A 26,056-nucleotide genomic window follows, 5' to 3' on the forward strand; every position below is an offset into this window, starting at 1 on the left:
GGGCGGTCGCCTCATTCTAATTGCTCGCCTGGTTTCCTCTACCTTTGATAACTCCGATTGGATTCATGTCACCCATCAGTACACGAACTACTCCTTCAGCCGATTCCACCTCGGCGCGCAAGATGTTGCCGAGAGAATGGTAATTTTGGTGACTGATAAAACCCAGAACGAGATCATCGAAACAAAACGAAATGGTACAATGAAATCTAACACGTGAGAGACCCACCAGAAGAAAAGAAGACCCTTCAAAGCAGCAAGGCCTTCAGCCTTATCAACTATACCCACTTCCCACTTTTATGTAGGAATTCGGTGAAATTTGGAGAGGTAAATTTTCATTTCGATGATTTGGATAATTTCATTCATTTCGACGTTTCGTTTCGTTTCAATACGTTAGTCATCAGTACCGGTGGGGTTCATCAGTGCGCATGAATGCCTGCTTTTGTTTCTGCGTCTGTTCTGCAGAATATGATAAAGAGAAGCTTTTGCCTATGACAGAAAACAGCCATCCGGTCATTGACAAACTGAATATTAACCAGGCGTTCCCAATATCCAATCTGATTGTTCTCAATCTAGCTTATTGATGCTTCGAAAGTGTTTTTCATGTCGTTCTGGCAAAATGCACTCAGTTGACTTCAGGAATGTGACCAGATCACATTAACCTAAAGATAGTGGTTGCCCAACACTAGATTATCCTGAGGTCAGCAGCCAATGAAAACTGCTTCACCATCATTTCCCCGACCAATGAGAAAGCTGCTCGCTTCTGGTTTTTCGTATGGTTGAGTTGATTGGGGCGATCTTTCGTCACGATTATTGCGCAATCCATGATCGATTGACCAAACGGACAGTTGATAAACCGCACCCGCCGTGACATTTTAAAAAGGCTATTTTAAATGATTACATACATGTACATTCGTTTCCTTCCGATTTTCTGTATTAAGTGTTATGTCACGGCTGAGGGTATTTAAGCCGATTTAGTTCACAAAGTTTAGACTCTGAATTTTCTTAGAGCAGAGAAAAAGTTTAGTTCGGGTGTTGTTAAATTCACATGACCTTTACACAGATTCTCCGAAAACTGCCACTTGTGACCAGGAATTTTCTTACGCCGAGATGAACGTTAGTGCGGGTGCAAATACATTTATCCGGATCTTTATGCGGATTCTTCGAAAACTTCTATTTGTCAACTTTATGACCAGGACTATTCTCATGGTGGGCCATAGGAACAACCATTTAGGCTAGAACTTAAAAGCCTAAAGCAATTAGTGCCGCTGGCCATCAAAATTAAGTATCTTTCGAAGTGGAGATTTTGAAATTGCCCGAAATTCTAATTGCTAACCATAGCTATTCAGTAGTTGCTTTGAGCGACCATTCGCAAAGCAATGTCTACCATTTACCATTCAAACAGCTCCAACCGCGTGAGATAAATGTTAAGTGTACCTAGGAATTGATAAATCTCACTTCGATAAGGCCACAGAGGAAATTATATGAGACTGGTTGCAAGTGATGAGATAGAAGAGATGAGATAGTCTGAAAGTGATGGGTGAATGTGCGGGCGGGTGATTACTGCGCATGTTCAGCAGGTTAGTTCAATTTCTCAGAATAACTTCACGGTCATCGAAACAAAACGAGATCAACGGCACGCTAAATCATGCGTCCACCTGAAATGAAGTTAGACGCGTCGAAACAACAAGACCTTTATGTGCAGAGCCGTACCATTGTCAACTACCAACTTTCATTGGAACATGGAAATTCGGGTCAATTTTCATTTTGATGATTTCAATCATCTTGGCGTTTCGCTTCGTTTCAATCCGAGTGTCATCAGATAACGATGATTTTTATCTGTATGCATGAGTATCTGCTAAATATTTTGTAATTGCATTCGTTGAACTCGATTGGCAATTTTCAAATTCAATTACACAAATTCCAAATCATTACTGAATTGTGTAGGCCTTAACTGCACACCGAGATCAACTTTTCCCTTACGCGGATCAAAATATAGATGAAGAACCTGCCCGATCCGTCGATCGCGCTTCCAGTGCGGGGCGAGAAGATTCAGCGCGCCGATATGGCGAGTTGAATGCACGTATACATGCGTTCATGTACAGTTTACACACACGTATCGATGAAGCGACCAGCGTGGTGAGTAGGATGATTCGACTCAACGGTTTTAAGTGTTTTCCCGCTCTGTGTCTGAAGATTGGACAGTTTCATAGGATTACCTCGGGATAGCTATGCAAGGAAAGAACTCTGGACTATCATCATGAGCGGAACTACAGGCACGTCACGGATTATCATCGCAATGATTTTGACAATTTTACCAAGAAAAGGTAGGGGTGCATTTAATCTTTTCAATTCCATTTTTTTCCCTGAACAAATTTGAATGGGTTAAAAACAAAAACAAAATCAGAACAAATCGGTATTGAAGGAGCAATAGTTCGTGATTGCCGGTGTAGTAGTAGAAAGTGTCCCACTGGAAAAGATGTCGGACCCTATTCCACGAGGCCTATTTGGCGTCTGCGGTGCTCCTTATGTACTAAATAGAGTAACCAGCTGTGGAACTATAACGTACCTGGATTATTTCACTCGCAGGCTGCCCATGAAGCACTTCAAAGGCCGGTGAATATAGAATGCGTGAAGTAACTCCAGTTATTTGTAGTTGCTATATCGATGAAATAGGAAGAGGACGAGCCTTTGGTATTACACTCTTACACTTGGGATGCACTTGGGATGCACTTGGGATGCACTTGGGATGCATAAACCATGTTGTAAAGTCAGGTATATGGTGTGTACTGTAATGTAAGTGGACTGTAAGTAGCCACAACCATCGATTCATACTCACTCTGGGGATAAAATTACAAAGATTTATGTCTGCAGAGTGATATTGTATTGGCTCGACACCCCTAACCACACTAGTTGGGAGGCTGAACAAGTACCTCTTTTCAAAGGTTGATGTTCCCGTGACTGTAGGAGGTTATGGATAATTTTACACATGTATGTGGGTGAAATAGAAGTGTTACCTAACGTCAGTAGCCATCTCATGTTAAAATGAACTTAATTGTGGGTACCAAAACTGTCTGTACGATTTATAGTCACTAAGACTTCGTCCAGACGTATAACGCTGGCATAACCAAACTATCAGGATTCACAACGTCTGGCGTTTCACGTTAAAGTCTAAACTCGTTTAATGGACGATTTCCTCTTCTTCAAATGGCTTTAAATTGAGCTAAAGACGAGCACCCGAACGACATCTAATCTTTTCCAGTCACGTTGGCGGAGACGGCCATAGATTTTGTCCGATCTCGGAATCGATACGGTCACGACTCAGGCCAACTCATCTCCGCTCTTGGTGATTTTTGCAACGTTGCCAACCTTCTTCTGCGTTTCACCTCGTTCAAAACAAGTTATGCCACTTACGCGGCGTTAACTTGAACTTAACGCCGCGGTGTTAGCAGACTTGTTTGGAACAACTACTCCTTCGTAGTCGACAGTTGCTAGATGAGAGGTCGATCAGTCCGAGGAAAACGATATACTGTGAATCGCAAAATCTCTGCGGGCCTTTTACTTTCGCTTATTTCCCGAACAACCTCGATTCGCGAAAACAGAGGACTTTCAATTCACTCGAACAAACCTACATGTATATCAAGGAACTCTTATAAAAATGCGGAGTTTCGAAAGGCCTTTACCCACTGGTATTATGAAATATTATCAATTTCTGATAAACTAAAGATGAAAACAAGGACTTAAATTTGTATAGCTTCTGACAAAGACGGTTGAAATTTTAATTCAACGGATCTTGCTATACGTCTAGACCTGTCATTCCGAAAACCTGCACGTCTGACTTGATATAGTTGTTATAAGTATATAATTAGGTGTTTAATCAATTTCTCCGCTAAACGCCACATATGATGAATTTCTGTTAACTACAGCATGGGATAACTATCATTAATCGCCGTCTTTTAAATTTCGAGCAATCGGGTCAACTGTCATGACGAAAGAACATCCATCCACACTATCTATGATGCCTTTCGAATCATTTCCAAACTTTGGCTGTTTTATTCCTATGAACAGTAAAAACGGCCAGGTTTTGTTTCACAATTGAACTCGTATTGCATTTTCATTGTACCAGTACTTGTTTGTCCAGTCTCAATCAAGTACTGGTGGTTTCGCGGTTGACGAGATTTTCCCATTTGTTTCATCAAACTAAACTTGCACATAAGGATTTGGACGTATGCGGGAACACACCACCCGACTTAACGCTGGAAAGTGATTGAATACTCATGCAAAGCTGGCGACGATTCATGTTGTACAGGGTACAGGTTTCAACTGAACGCGATTACGCATATACTGTTCATCTAAGAGCGCATGCGATTTTATTTTGCTTTGGTGCACTGCCTACGCCATGTCGCAATCGCATTCAGTGCCCGCCAGTGAAAGCCCAGGTCATCCGTTTCTTAAAACTCGGGCGCTGTTTTTTATGACGTTTTCCGCCACATTAAACGATTGCACCAATTCGGAATTGGGGAAGTTGCGCGACCACTGACCAGCGTCTCCCCAGTGTCTCATCCGTTTATCCATTGATTCATGGGTGTCGTGATTTATAGTTTCGAATTGGATGGTGGGATTACGAGAAGTTAGCCAGGGTTATGTTATCATTGCTGTTTGCGATACCAGAGGGGGTGAGATGGCCCGTATTGCTATGTCACCTTTTACCATGCCAAATCGGCCTAGCCCTGGTGACCGTAATCATAGCTACCTTATATTTCACTACAGATCTCTCCTCTCCGAGTTAGAAGCATAAATGCGTGAAAAATGTCCGTGGTTGAATGCAAAGTTGTCATGTCGTGGACATCCGGGTATATTCACAGCCATGGTTGCGGCTTTTATTGTGATCGTTATCGGAAGCAAGTCTAATGAATCTTCCACCGCACCAGTAAAACACACTCCGCGTCCAATAAGGTATGGCTTCATCTGTGATCTAATCGAAGTATTTGCACGAACGTTTTAAATCAGGCCTGATGTTCAGCGGTAATGGTGCATATATCGCCGATCCATTGTTTGTTTTCGAAACGAAGTGCATAGACATGCTAGATTTATAGGAGCTGGACAGACATGCTGTCTGAACCGCATTTGGTACAGAACTTAAATTGTCAATCGGGTCATAGAGATCAAGTGCAGTTGGTCGTCTTTACCTCCTTTGTCAAGCGTTTTTTTTATTTTCTGACCTGGCCGCAGAGGTTTTATGCACGTCAGCTTCATTGAAATGTTTTGACGCCGAGCCAGCCCTATGAATCAAATAGGGCGGATCCTTCCAGACCATTTATCCCCAGGTTATCGGTAAATAGACGCGGCCAAGTCTCTTGGGGAGCATATGATGGGATTTATCCATCGCTCATCGTATAAATATAACATTAGGCGCGTGGAAGCTAATTGATATAGTTTTCTTGATGGGCTCTGGGATGCGGGAGCAGATTATTCTACGCGCTCCAAGCTTAATGGTACTCGTGTAAAGTAGAGTCAGAGGCTTGCTTGCTTGGTCCTCTTTCTGCCTAGAGGGCACACAAGGCTTCAATCTTCATTCTCACCCTGTCCGGTCGGTAGCCTGTCTGTGGATGTTACCCAGGTCATACCAAACTTCCTCATGTCGTTCTCTACTGAAGGGCGCCAGGTCTCCTTTGGACGGCCTCGATTCCTTTTCCCGTCGGCTGTCCAATGGAGTGCCGTCCTTAGGAGTCTGACAGGTGGCATTCTGCACACATGTCCAAGCCAACTCCAGCGATGTCTTCGAACCATTTTGGCGATTGGTGTGCATCCTGTTCTTTGCAGTAGATCTAAATTGCTGATCAAGATGAGCCAAAAGATCCTGCGGAATCTTCGAAGAAATTTGTCTTGAAAGATGTCGAGGCGTTGTGAGAGGCGGCTGGTCACTACCATAAAGGAGTGTACTCCATACATGTACATTGCCCCTGTGCAGCTGTATTTCGGTTCTTGTACTGAGTCAGGGGAGGTTGTGCCATATAACAGCAGCGTTGTTGGAGAACATTGGGTCATGTCGATCTGGTGTTGGATGTAGTCATCTGTAGCAACCCATTCGCCCAGCCAGACCCTCACGCGACTCCACGCGATCAGCGGCGCGTCGTCTATAAAAATGACTGCTTCTCTGCTGGTGTACCCAAACAGGTCCATTAACTTTCGCTGGACTAATGGCAGGAGCTAGGCGGTCAAGGTGGTCGTCTTCAGGTAGTGACTTATTTGCACCGTTGTTGGGGTCTCAATCTTAGAAACCGTTGGGGGTTTTCGTTTTAACTTAAAAACCCCTATATCGTGTTGGCCGAAAAACATCGAGAAAGCTTTTTCCAAAGCTCATAAACCTTCGTTTCTGAGAAAGTGCACATTAAAGTTCGACGATGGTGTATCTAGCGCAGCATAGGCATAAAATATTCCAGAGAAATTATCATGGATAAATTTCAAGCGAGTCAATTTCGTGACTGTCTGTTTTCGAGATTATATGATTAGATGTATGGTCGTGAAGGAAGTAATTTGCACTTTAACATAGAATAAAAATCAACCGATATTTGAAAGTTCCTGCCCGTCATAATCAAGAAATGACATTGTACTCTATCAGAGTGATTGATTACGCAGGCTTCTTTCGTCCCGTGGTTTATGAGCCGCTCATTCATAATCATTTAAGTTGAGCTAATATGATTAGCTTTTGTAAATCATCCACAAAATTGCTATTTTCGAAATCCGGGAAAAGTCAACTCCGGCGAAGATTTTGCGGTTGCCGGTACGACGTAATGTTTGCTGGTCAATGATCTGGTACAGCGCATCTCAAGTAGGTTCTTCTGATTAACTGCGTCGGCGTCTTAAGCACAGTTTAGAGGCGCCTAACCTAAAAGACCAACGTTTCTATAAAGTCATAGAATCTGTGATGGCCCGTCATATAATCTTTGATGGGAGATCCGAAGGTAAAAATCGGCGACAAATGTGATACTGCTACCGAACTTGGAAGCCAGTGATGATTACAATTCAAATAGGTGTAGCGTATCTGCTCAACAAAATAGCGGGCTAGATCACTTTACCTGTGTAACGGAATCTGAAATCGATGTCCGACTTGGTTTACGTTCAATCATTGCCTCTAAGACTTTCTTTAGCATCGATCGAGTGAGTTTCCAGGTTCATGGACAACTTCTTTGAAATACATATCATACCGTTTTGTTATTTTGGGATGTAATGTACGGCGCTCAGACTCGCTCAGGAGCAGGAGTGATATCTTTGAAGTTTGATCTCTCTTGTTTCGTCACTAGCAAGACAAATAACCATTTTTTCTTTGCTGTTTTACAAGTTAGGTTCAGTCATCAGACAGAAACACGAGGTAGCATTTCATCTCAAGTCCGACAGTGTCCTTGGCACCAATAACTAAATATCTCCACGATACAAACAGTGTTTTTCAGTCGTCAAAATCCCGATAGGATTCTTAGCCATCTCTCTTAGAAATAAAGGTTTTTGAGCTTCCGAAAATCCATTAAATACGCATCAAGTTGAGGTGTTTTGAAAACCCCAAATGGTTTTCGAGATGTGAAAAACAACGTCTAATGGTTTTCCACTCAGTTGAAAACCTCTTTGGGGTGCTCATTAGTGTTGGCCCAAAAACCTTTAAAGGTGTTTCTAAAGCTGAAAAACCTTTATTTCTAAGAGTACTGTAATTCAGTTCCATACGCATCATGTGCACGAGTATTGAGTCGGGCTCCAAAACCAGAATCTAGTATGAATCTGAACCGAGTGTCCCTACAAGAATCCAGCAATAACCATACTGGAATCTACCAAACTTTATAAAGAAAACTTCTTTGCCCTCGCTTTGGTATTTGAGAGAGAAGCTGATTGAAAAATGTTCTGATGCAAAATCGAGACACCGATAGATCACCGGTGATTTGTGAAGAAAGGAAGTCGGAAACGCAGTTATCAAACTCCCTCTACATCGCCATTACAGAACAATGTCTTATAGGTTTAGCCATCTCACTAATGATTAGTGAGTTTGATCATTCAAATCTCATTAATCAGCTCTAAAGATAGGAACGCTTGATCTGCTAATTAAATGGATTGATTGTCAAATGTTTGCTGTAGTAAATGGCCGCTGTAGTAAACAAGGTGAAGGATTCTGTATTATAGGGACAACTTGGGCGTGGGGTTAAGGTTGCTGGAAGATAATGTGCCTACTTGACACCAGGCGCCGCCACGTGCAGCGTCACACTCGTGCTGATCTTTGATAACGATAGTGTTGGGAGGCGGTTTTTAACATGCCTTGAGAATTTCAGCTTCGCCGAGTGTTAGCAAACAGGCCTACAACCTGTGTTTATCAGAGAACTCGCGGTCCTATTGGAAGCAATTTTTACATGAAAAGCCAACATTTCTCAGGTCCCACCTGTCCCTTTAACGCTTTCCACCTTTTTGTCGCTGCGACCTGCAAGAATGTTCGCTACGATGTGCTACAAAATATCTCGCGTCTGCGAAAAAAACCCATCGTTTTGCCAAAGGGTCAGAATGATTTGAGGAATATTGCGGTATCTTGTTCAAAGTGCAGAATGATTTGAGGAAATCGGCCATTCAGGTCGGTCGAAATAGACCATGCTAGTCAGGTGAAGCGCTCGCTTGAAGTATATGCGTATTGACTTATTTCAACACCTCTGACTTTAGTGAAGAAATTAGCACAGGTATGCCTCTGTGATTGTATCCTGAGTAAGAAAAAAGCGCGCACCTGATAAACCATTGGTGGTAAATCTTGTATTTCCTCCGCTAGTCTGGCATCTCTGATGGTAAACACTTCACGGTAATGTTCAAAGAATTTATTTCAGGTGGCAAGTCGACGTCTAAACTTATCAATGGGTGGATAATGTCGAGGTTGTTTTCCTCTGCCGTGTCATTATTGGTCTTATCACATAAACGTCTATATTTTGACGTTAACCAGTTGCATTGTCGGCGAAAACGCTACGAAACCTACTCGAAAAACATTCATTTTGTGATTTGGTTAGCAATGATAACGTTTGTCGAGGTAAATTTCCAATTATCGTTTTGGACATTTGTCTTGTTTTGTCTGTTCTGTGTTTTACATGATGAAACAACGGAACTGGGATAATTGCCCGCTCTATTTCCGCAACGTGGTGACCTAGCTGGTCATCAGTGCGATCATCTGACGCCGTCTTGTTTGTTCAGTCACCAGCCTACGCAGGTCAACAGCGTCTGGGCTAGGCCTGTTCTATCCACCCCATCCGGTGTCTCCCTCTTCTTTTGCAACCATCTCGGATCTCATCTCAGTACTGTTCTCGGAAGTCTGGTGGGTTCACATTTCCTCCACCCATGCCCGATGGGCCTCATCTTGACCCTCAATGTATTGTCAGTGCTCAACTTCCAGACGACGCGCCGAGGCTACGGAAGCACCGCCTCATTTGTGCCTACCTTTTCTTCATTTCGCGACCGTCTCACTCGGTTCCGGCTCAAAATATTACGGCAGCTTTACTGCGGCACGTAACCAGCATAACGGTACCCAGTTGATTGATAGCATGGAGTGAGACATCCAATCCTGGTAGCAATAAATGCCCAGGAAATTTTTGAGGCTGATGAAATTGAGGGTTAAATCAGTGTTTCGTTTTGGCTGAATTTATTTTTCGAAATCGTTCGATAAAAGTTTTGGAGGGTCGGATAGTGGCCCGTAACCGGTGTAGCAGTCTTAAATGTCCCCTCTGCATGAATAACCTGGTCATGTCTACTCAAAAATGACGGATTAAGGTATTGTCCAATAGAGACGCATCGCCTTTTACCCCAGAGATTAAAAGCGCATATGTAGATCCTTTTGCTTCCGGACACTTGGAACTATTGCATTCGGTAGGTCACTCGATGAAGCAGTGCGCATATGCCTGATCTTCTATCTGAACTTCGACAACAGGCAAGATCGCATTTTACGATCGGAGATCTTAGAGCGACCAATATTACTCTTCAGGATTACTGTAGTGTTACTAACTACGTCGTATTTCTCCGATATCCTGCCTCAGAATACATCAAAACAGTGCTAGTGCTTCTGTTAATGGTAAATCAAATACATGTAGCAGCAATATCCGGAACACGAGCACTGGCCGCTTATCAATCTTCATAAGCGTGTAATGGCATCCTCCTATCCGATTTAGAAGATGAATAGCAACATTTATCTGCAAAAGTGAAATACCGTTAGCAATGCTGGTCATTTATGGCTGTATGGTATCCTCATGTCAAGGTTTCTTGTCCATGTGGTGTAGATGTGGACCTGGTATAGAAGCAAAAAATGTCTCCCGATAGCAATTATAGAGAGTTGTTAGTAGCTTGTAACTAATTAAAAAAATATTTGGGATAACGTTACAAAGTCCCTTTGGTGCACCATTAGAAGATAGATCTATCATGTATATAGCTTTGTCTATCTGAACCCGTTGGAACAGTTGAAGCACCAAAAGTGAGCTTTAGAAGCTTAGTCAAGGATCTTAGACAATAGGGCAGACAAAACTTGGCAAAATGGAGAAACTTGATAATGGCTTTGTAGTTCAGCTTTCTCACAAGTCACTTCCTCAGCACTATCAAAGGGGTTAGGCTGGGTTATTTTTTTCATGTTTGAATTTTTACTGTCGGCGAGGTATATGGACAGCAGTGTGATACTTATGAATAATGTGTGTAGCTGTGCATTCTCCCGCAGTAAGCCTTTGTATAATCGATCCTTAAAGACACAATGTGTTGGGGTGTTTTGGTAACGATCTAGTGGCCTACTTTATGGGGGATCGAAGTTGTATGAATATTCATTGGCAAAATATGACTTCATATCAACATGATATTTTAGTTACATTGTCTCTCTCTGAGGTTTAATACGCCTTCTCGTTGCTTGAGATAGCTGACGAACGATGTTAAAACCACATGTAATTATAAACTTCTTTGTTACAAGTAAAAACAGGTTAACTTTACGGTTCATATTGTGATATCCACTGCGAGCCTGATGAACCGATTTACTGATAGGCCTTCCTCTCACTTTGTTTGGCGAGTTGGGCCTCCAACCATCTCGCCCGTCTCTCCGGCCTTTGTGGAATACTCACTGGCAGTTTGGGTAACCTTATCACACTACTACTTGGCAGAAATACACTGGCCCCCCTTTGATGAGATACTACAATGACCATGATAACAGACGCTTAATCCCAGTGCCTTTGCTTTTAGCAAATCCTTAATTTTTTTCTACCTTCCAAAGACCAGTTTTTTCTGATCCGCGTATATGTTATCTGAATCTTGACACTCATCTCCTTAATGGACGAATGAGGATGTGTGGGTTGCAGTTTGTCATTTTCCGAGGCCGGAAAAAACATGAAGAGGTTTCTTGCGGGTGAGATACGTATGAGACATCGAACGGATGCTGCAGGGAGTCTGTTGACAAGAAACATTGGTTTAAAACTCGGCACGAACATCACGAAGCATGAATCTACATGTATTAACGCTACATTCTTCGAAATAAAGGTTTTGAGCCTCTGTTCGACCAACACAAATATGCACCCCGTAAAAGTGTTTTTGCCAAAAAGAAAAAACACAAAATGTTTTTGAAAATCTGAAAGATCTCTAAGGGTTTGCCGAAAAACCCTTAAGCGCTGGCCGAAAAACCTCTAATAGGCCTATGGGGACATATAAGTGCAGGCCGAAACACCGCTAAAGGTTGCTTTGCCCTTCAAGTGAGTGTTCCCCAGCCGCACTGGTCGGTACGTTGGATGGGGTTTCAATACTTGGTAGACAGGCAAACATTTCTATATAGAATCTATATACATTATAGAACATTTTCTATATAGGGTTTTTGACGAAAATATTTGCCTGTGTAGGAAAATATGATATTGGAAGCGGCAGGGATGACTTTAGGTTCTTTGACTTGTTGTACTCTCGGGCCTTTCTTACCATTTGAGAACCAACCAGGTACTGCGTGACTCCAAGCCATTTCCATTTTGTTTCGAAATTGATATAAACGGCGACAGATTGGCTTTCTCATCTCCCCGCATAAACTCAATCAATTTATAGAATCGAATTCACCTCAAAACCGCGCTCGCATATAAAAATCTTGATTCAATATTATATAAATTGCAAATCCTAGTCCCCTGAGCCAAGGAACGTGACTTTCTCGCGTCACCTAACCCATCATCATCTCGTGAATCTTGCAACAGGCCATTGCCTTTCAACAGCTATCTTCCGTTCAATGTCGCGTCAGTGGCAACACGCCGTTAATCATTGCCGAAAGGCCATCGATTTCCGAACGCATGCTTCTTGCATGGGACAGGGTGTTAGTGGTGGCCCAACTTGATGCTCGAGAAGATCATTTTTCCCCAGAATGTGGCCGTGTATCATTTGGTCATTATGCAAGCGCGCCCCATTCGCCGGATGAGGCGTTAACTTTGTCCCCAGGTGATGGAGAAATGTTTAGTCATATTAACTGCTCTAGATATAGGGGAGTTTATGCTACCCCTGTCCAGGTGGGGAGATTTATGCTGCACCAGTTCGAGGATGCACCGGCCGGCGGTGGGGTGTTCATGTGGCCCCTGTCCAGGTGGACAGTTGTTGAGTGCCCCAGTTTCGGGTAAAGAATTTATGCTGCCCAGGCCCGGTTAGACTGGAAGAAGCTTCGCGTTGATGTTTTGGGGCCATGTGAACACTCCATACAGGAGGCTAGGCGCTGAACAGTCGTTTTTGGGTTGACCTGTTTAAGTAGCTGGGAAAGTAGCTTTTGATATACAATCCAGTAACCAACTAGGGAAACCTATATAGCTCACACTACTACAATTATTCGCCAATTTTGATACATATTGGTGATGTCAACTCACGTCAAGGATGGAATAACCCGGCTATGATAGTCCCATACATCATTGTAGCTGACTTCGGCAGTCAGATTAATTTCCATAATGGACAACCACGGAATCGTGGTGAGTTGAGTGGAGGGGGTACGATCTTTCACCACGAATTCAGACCTGAAGAGACTTTATTGCTGACAATAATTGCCGCAGTCTCTCCACACCACTTCACCATTTAATAATTCAAAGGTTACCGCGCCTGATACTGTTTCACTCTCTATATTGGCTCAAGGTCCCCTCTCTATCAGATATGATCCACATAACACAATTACAGAAGTAAAGCCAGACTCTTTGAATAGTTACAAGTGATTTAACAAAGCCATGCTCTGTGAGCGGACTAAACGTGATGTCATCTTTGTTAAGTTGAGGGTTGTGCCATAGCGGCCTCAATAGAGCACAGAATTATAACTGAGAAGTTATTCTCGCCTCAGGAGTTTGTTTCCCAGGACGCAAAAACCTCCCAACATTTATCATACCCGTTTTTCGACATGTTTCCTTTGACCTTGATCTGATTCTGGTATTGATTTTCAAGACACTCTATTGAAAGTAAAGCCTCTTCTTTTGGATTTAAATCCGGAGTGAAATCGAAGGTTTACCGAATCACGCCGCCATCGGAAACATACGTCGTGTATCTATAGGATAAATCACGCATACAAGATGTACAATGAACAAGACTTCTATAGAAGCGCCGCGCAAACGGGTCAATTTGTCACCGCGACCGGTGATTATTTTCGCTGCTGTTTGCGGCAAAAAGATCTCTGTCTGCGAGTTAAATTGGCAATTGCTCGGCTTAGTATTGATGGCAAGTTGCTGCGACTACCGTATTCTTGTAGCATGCACTTGTGGTGTGATTTCTGTCGCATGATATCGTGGTCACAAGTCGCAGCGACTAAAATAGCTCGTCTGCGATGCGCTTCAGAACTATCTTGCTCTAAGCTGTTCTTGTATTGAAAACCATTTACATTTTTAAATCGTCTTAGACATGTCAGATGAAACGAAAGAGGCTAGTGTATTGGCCATAATAATAAGACACTGGTCATATTTTAATCTCATTCAAGTTGTATTACATCCGTACATTGTATCAGATGAGGAATTAAAGGACTGCTATTTCGTAAAAGAATGTGGTATCCAAACTGAATCTGGCAGTCGTCGTGTAGACTGATACACACATGATATAAGGCCAAGTTTCAGCGAATTGGCATACGAAATACCAGCTGCTCGACAGATCTGGCCCATTCTTGTCACTAAACTGTAATCATTTCAATGATCACCCTAACAATTATCTAGGGTTGTGCAACACCATCTTTTGGTGAATGTGATCTGGTCGCATTCCTGAGTTCAGCTGAGTACCTTTGGCCAGAACGATGTGAAAACACCATAGCATTGTTTTCCTCACGAAGATGAAGTTATGTTTCACGTTTCAATCGCAAAACCCAGCTGTAAGAATGAGGTGGTTCTGTAGTTGTTTTGCGCACTTACTTCTATGATCTCGACCGGGCTTCTAAAAGCGAACACAGGAATCCTTTCACGATAATGATTCAAAACTAAATCAAGCAATTTTTCTTGGCTAGATCCACCATTTCTTGTTTTTCTCACGTTCCCATTCCCAGGTCGCATTTTCCATTATCAGTTCCATTATAAGACAATGAGATTATATAAATGGCACCAATGAAAGATCATAAGGCGCCCAACAGAGTGAGGATGAAATATGGCCGTCGGGAAGAGGTGAATTAAGAAGGAAGGCACGTTTGCCTTTTTTATTAACAAATTAGAAATTTCCTTCACGTCGCTTGACTGTGGTTGGCAGTATATCATAACTGTGACGCCGGTTAATCAAACCAAATGCATCCCTGTTTACAAGAACCTCGGCGTTATATTGAACTTGGCTTTGACAGTAGTTGGCTTAACTAGGAGTAACGCCGAGTTGAAGCAAACGGCAGGTAAATTAACAGCATTGACTCATGCGAGGTACATTGTCGCCACGTGCAGTCACTACAATCGCCGAGGTTCCAATGAAGGCGAATGTTAGCTAAAAGCTAAAGTCATTGAGTATTTCAGTCAGTACTAACTAATCTAATTAGCCTCACAATGGTTCATTATTATGATCATGGATATCTTGCTCCATCGGGAAATCTGGGAGATAGCACGTCCATTTATTTCTATCAGTTGCCGCAATGCCGATTGTGTACTCTTCACAGGCAAAAGTGTCCATGCATGGATCATTGATGGCCCATGGCCCCTGAGAGATCCACTGATGGCCCATGAAGGTTCCGTTGATAGGAGTTCCATCAGGCCCAATGACGCTGGATCCCATAAAAATGAACAAAGTGCAAGCAGAGACCAACGTTAGAATGCACCGCATAGTTAATTTCTTGCCAGTGAACAATAAAAGGTGTTGTAGAGGGTAGGTTTAAGTGTGAAACGAGCACCATCCACAAACCAATGTAATGCTTGCGGGTAGTCAGAGTTGTTCTGGCCAAAGGTACTTAGTGGGAACTCGGGAATGTGACCTGATCAGATTGACCAAAATAAAGCGTTGTTGTACAACACTAGATTATCCATCGGGTAGGCCTAACCGATGCTCTTTCACGGTGTCAACTGAAGCTGGTCAACTATGACACTGGCTGCCCAGGGCTGTGTAACATTACTATTTGTGATCACACTGTTACAGTTTAGTGACAAGAGGTCAGCTAAGTACTGTTGGCCGGATCTGTCTGACAAACACTTGTCGAACCATCATCTTTGTGTGACTCCCTTCCCATGCAGCCGGTGTCAGAGCATACCAAATGTATGTGCCGTCGTTTCCTCACGCCCATGAAGGCCACCCTGAGAGCATTATCAAGTAGGCATGGATTTCGGCATCACTGCGTATGGAAATACCAAGTTTCCTCAACCCGGTGTTTGGGATCTGGAAATGGTTGGTCTTTGAGTCGAATGTGAATATCTTTATCCTCGATATCTCCCAGGCCGCACTCCTGGACCATACTGATCAAACTACCTTCTTCACTCGGTAATCATCGGAATTAATTACTCCTCCGAGAATCCATGTGTGATATATATCTCCCGGCAGTTTCCTATCAGAAATCGAACATGTTTTGGTTGCCGCACTGCTATTTTACGACTGCCAATCGTTACGTTATCTCATGGAGGTATCTCCATGGTTATCTTAACCCTGACCTCGCAGGGAAAAGAATTCAGGCCTTGCCAAATACACGGTCTATTGTCTTTCAACAAAGCCCGCTCGCACCTAGGCCTAAATTCCCATTGTTCTACTGTTTTATCAAAGGGTTATCAGGGCTGATCGTGATAACATCGACCTCCACGAAACACCTTTCGTGGAGGTCGATAGGCCATAACGTAGGTATTTAGGACAAGTTCAATTTATTAAGTTTTGAAATTAAAATTTGTGAGCTGCATGCATATGTTTTGGTATCCAACACACCAATTTTAAACTTGCGAAAGAGTTTTCATACTCCTTTCAAATGTATTACTCTGTAATAGCCCCGGTGTGATGATAAGTGTGTTATCACCCGTATTCTAATGTAAGAGCAAAGACTTATACAAGGTGCTGTATGAGTTGCGAATACACTGTAAAATATCATCGCTAGTTCAAGAGTCAGATTCAGTCAGCCAATCTATAATATCTTACCAGCAGACTGGAAATGATGATAAGAAGAAATTTACAATCTATAATATGTTTAAAATTGTGATTCCTGCTTATGGCACTGAATCGGTTAAACATTGTACAATGTTCTTGAAGGGTTTACGTAGGGGCGGGATAGGAATCCATAGACCATGTTCATGTAACCGAAAGGCGAGAAACTTCCGAATTTCACCACATCACAAATGCCCCCAGTGAATAATGCACTAAACAATGTACAGGGGTAATGTACAATGTACATATTTTGTGAAGTGATGAAGATTCTGAAGAATGTTACATTTTTGGCCCTTGACGGGACCTCATCTGTAGATCCCTTTCATCCTAGGTAAACCCTTCAGGAGTGTTTTAGAATGTTTGGACTCCTTACTGAGCGATGGTTCAGTGGCAGTGGTTTAGGGTATACACTTGTGGCTGTGTGTGCATGCGTGTGTGTGGGGGGGGGGGGGGGGCATTGGCACTGACCCGTCCCTCATTCTTCTTTGGTCTCACGGCCTCTTTAAACTCCAAACGAATTTGCAGTTCACAGCCAAACTACTCGATTCCTATCTAAATTTACGACAACCTGTCATATGATTCTCATCTTCACGCTTCTAGATAATTGAAACGACCTGGCATTCTGGTCTTCAGACGGATTGCCGACAGCTGACAGAGAATTTTCAATCCCTGTGGATTTTTTGTCATATCACAAAGCTTCGAGACGCGATATGATTAATTCGCGCCTAAAACTTCATCAGGGAGTTGATTAAAGCAAGCCACCAGGTCTTGGCATGCTAGTCAATTCAATATAATAGGAAGTGACTACTTGGCAAGCCCGGCTTACCAAACAGCGACTTTTTCTTGTCCTGAATGGAGAGCCGAACTAATTAATATTAAGGTAAAGTCTCCAGCTCGCCAAACAGGGTAGATTTTTTACCTGTTTGGCAAGCCCGGCTTGCCGAACAGTGTGGCTTTTTAGTGCTGTTTGGCAAGCGGCTCTCCAAACGGGACAAAAAAAGATGCCTGTTCGGCGAGCGGCTTGCCAAATAGACCCGGCCAATATCATAATGGGTTAGCATTTTTGGTGTCATCTCGGCCTTCTAGCGCTGCGGCTTTGTCCCGATGAGACCGATTAGGAATTGATCGAAACCTGTAGCGAAACTTTATAAAAGTGGGAAGTTTTGAACGGCCCCAGTAAAATCCTAAGGCGGGAAGAGGTTCTCATTCATGAATCGGAGCAGATTCGAGGACACCAAACGGTGGCAGAGTCCTCTTATTTTAATCATATGAATAGCACCCCGATTTGTTTGCATGTATTGTATCTAACAATCTCAATTAGATAATCAACAAAGATTCCATTCCATTGTATTCATTCATTCATAGCGGTGGTGAGTGTTCCGTTGCCTGCCTCGTGGCAGGACATGTGATCGAAATTATGCTAATTGAGTCCTTCCAACATTATAAAAATCACAAACGGGAGTGGTCGTTAGGTTCCAATAGACGCTATTTAGCCGGTTGACGGACGCCAGTACATGCCTCTATGAAACAGACGCACCTAAACTGACTAAATAGCGTCTTCGTCTTCGAGGGAACCAAAAGAAGGGTGTATGATTTCCTCAACATTTCTTGATAGTATTTGTCATACCGAAGACCATTTAAACAATGTTCTATTGTGTGACCTCGTAAATTCAACCGCCGATTCAAACCATCCTCAAGCGATAGTTGATCCCAGCGCCACTTAGGGGCCTATTCCATAGAGCTATACCCTATACTATACTACACGCGAACAATGGCTTGTGCCTTAGGGGTCGGCAGGGAACCAGGGCTACCTTCATGCTGCTGACAATACATCCCTTCATCGGTGTCGTACACATATGATTGGTGCTGAGCCGGAGCTTCGTCTCAAGGGAGCTATTTGCTCCTATCCCTGGCTCAATCACCATATTAGCCTAAGTGCCCAACTCGTTAAGTTCCCCCGTTCGAGCAAGTGGCAAATTGTCAACATGGCCTCCTGGTCACCTCTCACCAGCTGATCCTGACTTCGATTGGCACTCAAATACACTTTTGATTAAAATTATCAGGGATTACTGCAACAAACCATAGGAACGCACAATGACCCCTGAGAATTAGGCCCGGCCAGGGCGTGAATATAGTGACGTATTGTCCTGGAGTGAACTAACCCGACATTGTTCACTCCACTGCTGACCAATCGAAGTTGCCCAAACCAGAGGCTTTCAAATAAAGACTCTGCCCAAACGTAACAACTGCATATATAATCACAGTGTTGATTATTTACCAATCTTTTGGAAACTAAAAGTGCATTTCAGATAGATCTGGCCAAAGAAACGTGGCTAACCTCTTTGTCACTTAACGTACATGTTGGCATGATCACAAATAGTAGGCCTGTGTTACACAGCCCTGAGCAACCCGTGGTGTAGTTGACCAGCTTTCGTTGACACCGTGAAAGAGCATTGGTTGAGCTTCACCATGGGAAAATCTGTTGTTTTGCAATATGATCTAGTCACATTCCTCAGTCCAACTAAAGGTACCTTTGGCCAGAACAATACGAAAAACACTTTCTTGACAGGCATTTGCCATAGTTGATTCTTCTTCTGAGCACTTCAGCAATGAACCTCAAACATCAATATATCACGAGGGTGGGAAAACCTCATCGCATCACATTTGTGTACCACGCATGTTTATTCAAATGCTACCGATATGACGTCACCCAACATGGCCGATGTTTAGATTGAAGACTAATCAATGCATATTTGTAGAGGAAATTGGCTTTACCCGTAGTGTTTACGAAGCGTTAGGGGAAGTTGACAATGAACAATCCAACTAAATGAGTTTTCATTTGGCCATGGAACAGAGCAATATCACAGCAAGATGGCAGTGGCAGCAGTTACCACCAATGTTGTTACCGTGAGAGTGGGGACGAAAAATGTCTGTAAACCGACTTCGCCTCTTCATTTTTGCGATCGCAATTTTTATTTGGCGAATTAAAAAACTTCTTTTAGTTCTCAAAAAAAACCCAACAATTCCGCGATTGTTGTTTTCGTTTTTTTTTATATTTCCCGAATTTAGTTTATTCGAAAATTCCGCCAAAATTAAACACCCGCGAAAATCTTATGGTTACAAGATTAGTAAGTGGTGCATTGAGCAATAATTCCCTGAAATAACATGGACTTTCTCAAGCAAAATATCCCGGTATAGTATCACCATTGATTGTCATTTGGTTTCCGACAACTAGCTGATAGGGAGTCAGCATCCCGAGGAATATTAGCCTGACATGTGTTGAGGGGTCACGAGACAATCACCGCATAATTCTCGCGGGCCACGAGATAATCACAAAACTTGCAGATCGCCAGGAAATTTGGGTTTGGTTGGGTGTCAACTGTACCAGATCAGAGTTGACCTTCATGGCATTGTCGTGGGGTCACATTGGGGTACAAAATTCATGGGTTTGATTTGATTGCTATTGATCTTTTCATCTTGTGTCACGTGGCTCTATAAGTTGCTTTCATTTGGCCGAAACACCTCTAGGCCTGCATGTGTGTGTTTGCCGAAAAACCCTTAAAAGTTCTTCAAAAGCGAAAAAACCTTAATTTTTACGAGTGTGTAAGAGATGTTTTCTGATGAGATATCTGATACAGGAAAAAAAATCGAATTTCCCTTCGACTACAAACTGTGATCCGAGCTGAGCAAATCACTCATCGCTAAATAGATCCCTGATGGGGTCTAGACACTGCTGATAACCATCATTTTGTTTGCCTCGTTAGTCTTCGTGAATGGGTCTTTGTGAGGTTGGGGTTGTCGCGCAAGATCCCTTCGCTTGAGCAAGCAGGGAGACGTGATCAAGAGGTTGTGAACCATTTTATAACTCCGACTCCCACATCAACTTTGAGGCGGGTTTCAGTCATACCGTGCCATGTTCAGTTTAACAGAATGTACCTCTACACACGTATAGAGTATAACTAGGCCAGCCTCTGTATGCTGAGGTCTAGTTGATTTTTTGTCACAAGTTTTTCCCGTGCCGGGAAGTACTGACGTTGCACTGATGGTGGTGCATCTGGTGTGTACCACATCACTAGGGAGATCTTGGAACGAACACAGAACTAGAGATGAGGTGATTTCCTGACAACAATAATGACGCCCTGGTGTCGGATCGTCGACGTAAAAAAAAACAACTTTTTTGGCGTCGACCATTCCACTATCAGTCGTTTTTTCTAATTGTTTAACAAGAAAAGACAGGTGATAACCTGGACACCTCTAATACTTACCTATTCAATGCAATGACACTGTCTTTAAATATTAGCAAAGCCTCCCGCGGGTACCTTTCCTCGTCACGAACCGATCGCGATACGTTGTAATTGCGAACCCACCTCTTTGCCTCCGGTCTACGATAGCATGGCCTTTCACTGCCTGCAGGCTTAACAAGAGACGTCGTAAACCCCAAGAGAGTTTGATTATATTAGTCCGATCATAGAGCATCGCCTTACTAAGTAAATAGCCAGTGGCTATGTCTATATACGTCTAGAATTACCTCCGTAGATGTGTTAGAAGATCATACTTGATAGTAGAAGCTTTGAGTCAGGTAAGGATCGACTGTAACCTTACGATAACAGAGACTGCTGCCGCAAGAAGGAGTCGACTGTCGTGTGTTTTGTGAAAATTGAGCTGATGCCATATTGGACATCTACATTGGCTTCTTCATGTCTGGTTGGGAAACAAAATAGTTGCCAATAAGCTACTGTGAAGCATTGAAGTTAGCTGTCCTGATGCGTTTCCTGTTAGCCTCGTCGTGGCTTTCCTCCCAACTTCTCAAAATGAAAATGAAAACAAAATGGCACTGGATAAGTTTTGCCCACTAAGTTATATTCTAATAGCTTTTTGTGAAGTATATGAGTTACCACTTGTGGTTCGGACTGAGGGGTGGAAAGTAGAGAGAGATATTAGATCTATCACGAGCTGTGTTGGTCATTCTAGGAACTAAATGACACATGAATGTCAGTTTACCCTTGCATGTGTAAATAGTTGTAAATCACCATTCCTATTAGCTAAGTATCAACAAGTGAAACTGTCTGATTGATTATGTATGAACTGTTTCTATTGACATAAGGCTTAAGGCAAATCATGAAAGTTGGTCATTAGACAAGCACTTGGAAGACATGAGTCTTGTAATCACATGAGAGAATTAATTGGGTTGGTGAGAGGATATCTGTTCTTTGCATCAGCTTTTTCTGACAAGAAGTCATTTTTTGATCCCGACTGAGGCGCGGGAAGGAGTGTGTAGTGAGTATGTCACATTCCCTTTAACCACATCATGTGGCCGGGAGCACCGCGTGATTTTCAATCGCCAAATCATTTCTAATCCCTCCCTAAGTATCTTTTTGTAACTATACGATCTTCCCCGAGGCTTCAATTATTATTTGAAAGTGAAATCTTCGCCGTGTTGTTGAAGTTAATTTATAATTTCACCGTGATCGATATCGCTAAGGATGTCTGCATGTCTGAGACTAATTTAATTACTGATCGAATGCATCAGTGTAATCAGTATATGGAGGAAAGTTTTAAAAAGTCATGGCTGTATATAGCTGGTAAGGGGGGGGGGTCTCCATCTCAGAAAAGCTTTTCATGCAATGTTTGGACGGAAACTCGGTGTTCTGCTCACTTCCCCGGGGCTTGTGGTATGTTGCGACGACCCAATGACGCCACCATTCGTTGACAGTCGTGCTATTTTCACAGCGGGTTGCTAGGTTCGGGAATGTCACGCTCTATGCAAATGTTGCAGTTGGTTCCTTACTGCTTTGATGTCAGAAGATCACTGAAGTGATGATATCTCACAGAGCTAACAACTTGTCGCGGTGTGACGGGCTAACTAGCCTCGTAGCTGGATGTCTTAATTCCATGAGTTCTCGGCTCGTTGGTACACAGGTCTTCACAATTAGCCTTACCAACATCAAAGTGATATCAAGAGACATTGGCTATTTGGTCCTGGGTTTCGATGTGGTGGTCAAAATTGATCTTGTCAACTTAGCATTAATGAAAGGGCTACTCATATAGGCTGCAAGATATGTATCGAAACTTCCACAGCACCATTAGCGACGACGAGGTTGTAGTAACAGTCAGTACTACGGAATGCTGCATTCACCTTCCATTTACTGGCGTAATAGAGGGCTGACGTCGAGGATTGCAACATAACTACATTACTTGTGACGTGTAATGGAATCCCATTTTCCACAAGACATCTCAAGCAACGGAGCTTTTTTGAGTTCCTGACACCAGTGCTAAACTGGACAAACATTGGTGATGGCTTCACTTGCACGATGTCATACTGCCATGAGGTGTCGTGTTATTTTCAAACTATCGACCTTCAACCAAGCTTTGGTCCAACTGTCACAGGACGCTCCGCCTAACGGCTTGCTCCCTAGTACGTACTGTACCAAAAAAAGTCGATGCCAGTACAGTCTCTACGGCAATACTTAAAGGTTCGACATCCGATTCCCGTACCGTACCGAAACACCAATAAATCTTTGTCCAATAATCGGAAAATCAAGCGGAAGGATCTCATAACCGGCAAGAAGTCATGTGATTAATGACAAAACGATGCGCTCGGCCAAAAAAAGTTGTCAGGAAAAATCTGAGAAACATTGACAACCGCATTTTTGGAAATCGATGTCGTAATTTAGCCGATGATGAAAGTTTCCTTGTCACTGGTACGACAAAAACTAACTGCAGACCCGAATTGGTAAAAATTGTGACAGGAAGTAGCCGTTGAAAATGCACTGATTGAACATTTACTGATATTATGATAACGATAATAAATGACACATTTATTGAGCGCACTTTTCAACCTCCTGGCAGTAAGTCGTTCAATTACGCTTTGACATATCGGCCTGCATATTCCTGGTTTAAGCTCAACTCCGGGCGGGGAGTATCACATGTCCGAGCTGTACTGTTTCTGCATTCAGGTGGAGCATTCTCATTCGCCATCTCTGACAGCCTGGTACCCGTGTATTCTGGAGTAAAGTGAGGCAAGTAGGGTTAAGTCCCTCGACAAAGGACATAAGACGAAATGTCTTCCTTCGTCAACAGAGAATATTAGTTGTCTATGATCAATCGTCATAGAAATGATTTTGAGGAAATCAAGACCTACGACAATTGGTGCTGTTTCCGTTGAAAATAATCAAAAAGGGAAAACAATAATGCTTTCAGCCTAATGAATGCCCTCCATTCACTGATGAATGCCTTCCATTCACTGGATAATTCCGTCTATGATTTGGTTGGGCTTTCTGGTTTTTGATGGTATCACTTGCGAGATGAAAGGCTAATAGACTTCCCTTGGGTGATCAAGACAAGGATGAGTGTAATGAGTGTGAATAGGTTGATGTATCGTCCGAGTCGTTTCAAAACCCTAATTTCATCAGTTTACATGCTGTTGATTGATGAGCCGGATTGTGCTATGATAACATTATTTGTGAGATGGAATGCTGATGTTCAAGCTATGGGTGGTGAGGGGATGACTACTGCTGGCCTCTTGCGGTAAAAAAAAGAGTTAAAGCGGCACCCCAAGGGTACCGCTAGATTTAGTAGCAGTCACTAAAAGATAGCGGTTGCTAAGCTATTCAAGTTCGAGCAACCGGGTCCTGGTCTGCGCCTGGTTGGATGAACATCCTTTGGTGGTTGAAGTCCATTGTAGACGAAACGTGAAGCGAATTCAGTCAGCGTATGGAAGGATTCAGTCAGCGTAGAGAAGGTTTCAGTCAGCGTAGAGAAGGATTCAGTCAGCGCAGAGAAGGTTTCAGTCAGCGTAGAGAAGGATTCAGTCAGCGGAGAGAAGGATTCAGTCAGCGTAGAGAAGGATTCAGTTAGCGTAGAGAAGGATTCAGTCAGCGTAGAGAAGGATTCAGTCAGCGTAGAGAAGGTTTCAGTCAGCGTAGAGAAGGATTCAGTCAGCGTAGAGACGGATACAGTCAGCGCAGAGAAGGATTCAGTCAGCGTAGAGACGGATACAGTCAGCGTAGAGAAGGTTTCAGTCAGCGTAGAGAAGGATTCAGTCAGCGTAGAGACGGATACAGTCAGCGTAGAGAAGGTTTCAGTCAGCGTAGAGAAGAATTCAGTCAGCGTAGAGAAGGATTCAGTCAGCGTAGAGAAGGATTCAGTCAGCGTAGAGAAGGATTCAGTCAGCGTAGAGAAGGATTCAGTCAGCGTAGAGAAGGATTCAGTCAGCGTAGAGACGGATACAGTCAGCGTAGAGAAGGTTTCAGTCAGCGTAGAGAAGGATTCAGTCAGCGTAGAGAAGGTTTCAGTCAGCGTAGAGAAGGATTCAGTCAGCGTAGAGAAGGATTCAGTCAGCGTTGAGAAGGATTTAGTCAGCGTAGAGAAGGATTCAGTCAGCGTAGAGAAGGATTCAGTCAGCGTAGAGAAGGATTCAGTCAGCGTAGAGAAGGATTCAGTCAGCGTAGAGAAGGTTTCAGTCAGCGTAGAGAAGGATTCAGTCAGCGTAGAGAAGGATTCAGTCAGCGTAGAGAAGGATTCAGTCAGCGTAGAGAAGGATTCAGTCAGCGTAGAGAAGGATTCAGTCAGCGTAGAGAAGGATTCAGTCAGCGTAGAGAAGGATTCAGTCAGCGTAGAGAAGGATTCAGTCAGCGTAGAGAAGGATTCAGTCAGCGTAGAGAAGGAGTCAGTCAGCGTAGAGAAGGTTTCAGTCAGCGTAGAGAAGGATTCAGTCAGCGTAGAGAAGGATTCAGTCAACGTAGAGAAGGTTTCAGTCAGCGTAGAGAGGGTTTCAGTCAGCGTAGAGAAGGTTTCAGTCAGCGGAGAAAAGGATTCAGTCACTGGAGAGAAGGATTCAGTCAGCGTAGAGAAGGTTTCAGTCAGCGTAGAGAAGGATTCAGTCAGCGTAGAGACGGATACAGTCAGCGTAGAGAAGGTTTCAGTCAGCGTAGAGAAGGATTCAGTCAGCGTAGAGAAGGTTTCAGTCAGCGTAGAGAAGGATTCAGTCAGCGTAGAGAAGGATTCAGTAAGCGTAGAGAAGGATTCAGTCAGCGTAGAGAGGGTTTCAGTCAGCGTACAGAAGGATTCAGTCAGCGTAGAGAAGGATTCAGTCAGCGTAGAGAGGGTTTCAGTCAGCGTACAGAAGGATTCAGTCAGCGTAGAGAAGGATTCGGTCAGCGTACAGAAGGATTCGGTCAGCGTAGAGAAGGATTCGGTCAGCGTAGAGAAGGATTCAGTCAGCGTAGAGAAGGTTTCAGTCAGCGGAGAGAAGGATTCAGTCAGCGTAGAGAAGGATTCAGTCAGCGTAGAGAAGGATTCAGTCAGCGTAGAGGAGGATTCAGTCAGCGTAGAGAAGGTTTCAGTCAGCGGAGAGAAGGATTCAGTCAGCGTAGAGAAGGATTCAGTCAGCGTACAATTTTACTTTCATACAACCAGTGATGCGCTTTATTGCGTTCCAGTTTCGGTTATGTAATAACACGGAGCACAGGCAGATCCACAACCGAGTCCATCAGTTCATCAGGTGATTGCTCTCACCTGT

At 43.3% G+C, this 26,056-nt stretch overlaps 1 protein-coding gene across 1 annotated transcript in view; it reads left to right on the forward strand.

Moving 5' to 3' along the window:
• The first annotated feature begins 2,032 nt into the window (after positions 1 to 2,032).
• The window catches only part of LOC135492265 (UPAR/Ly6 domain-containing protein qvr-like), a 95,604-nt gene continuing 71,580 nt past the window's right edge, over positions 2,033 to 26,056 (forward strand). Inside the window, exon 1 of the transcript XR_010448049.1 lies at positions 2,033 to 2,324. The gene's annotated coding sequence lies outside the window, so the exon portion shown is untranslated. The remainder of the gene's footprint in view (positions 2,325 to 26,056) is intronic.

The sequence above is a fragment of the Lineus longissimus genome, chromosome 8 (genome assembly GCF_910592395.1).
Source record: "Lineus longissimus chromosome 8, tnLinLong1.2, whole genome shotgun sequence".
Lineage (NCBI taxonomy): Eukaryota > Metazoa > Nemertea > Pilidiophora > Heteronemertea > Lineidae > Lineus > Lineus longissimus.